Source organism: Octopus sinensis, linkage group LG10 (genome assembly GCF_006345805.1).
Source record: "Octopus sinensis linkage group LG10, ASM634580v1, whole genome shotgun sequence".
NCBI lineage: Eukaryota > Metazoa > Mollusca > Cephalopoda > Octopoda > Octopodidae > Octopus > Octopus sinensis.
The window spans coordinates 16,514,557-16,515,141 of record NC_043006.1 but is presented as its reverse complement, the minus strand read 5'-3'; positions in this window follow the sequence as shown (position 1 = coordinate 16,515,141).

The window sequence follows — 585 nt, the reverse complement described above, 5'->3', positions numbered from 1 at the left end:
ATAATGAATCCACAATAATTTTACTCCATTATCTTAATGTGGTTGCTTTATGGGAGTTGTCAAATTTACTCTCATTATCTTATTAATTGTAACAACAAGAAAGCATAAAAAATAAAAAAACGGAAAAAAGCAACTGTTTAAAGAAGAAAACAAGATATTTAACATTATTTTACAAACATTTCCAATAAAAAAATTAAATATATATATATATATATATTACTGTACAAACATAGTGATCCTTTGTAGCCCCTTTTTTAAAAATCCTTTCATTACTGTATTTCCATTGAAATACACTGCCTTCGTTTTGATTTAATTTCATTATTTAAGCTGGTGTTTGGAACATGAATTAACATGAAATTTTGATGGAACGTTTCATTTTAGATCACTTTAAAACAGCAAGTTTGTCTCCTAGAACCAGGGCTGGTCTCAGACAGGTTGATATCAAAAGGGCAAAAAGTAACAAAGAAGGGAGACAGCAGAGTTGAAAGTGGAAGCTGTAGAGAAACAATGGTGCTCTTTGTAAACTTGGCAAAACATTCCAGTGGAAGATTCTAAACTGCAAGATTAATTCTTAAATATTATGAT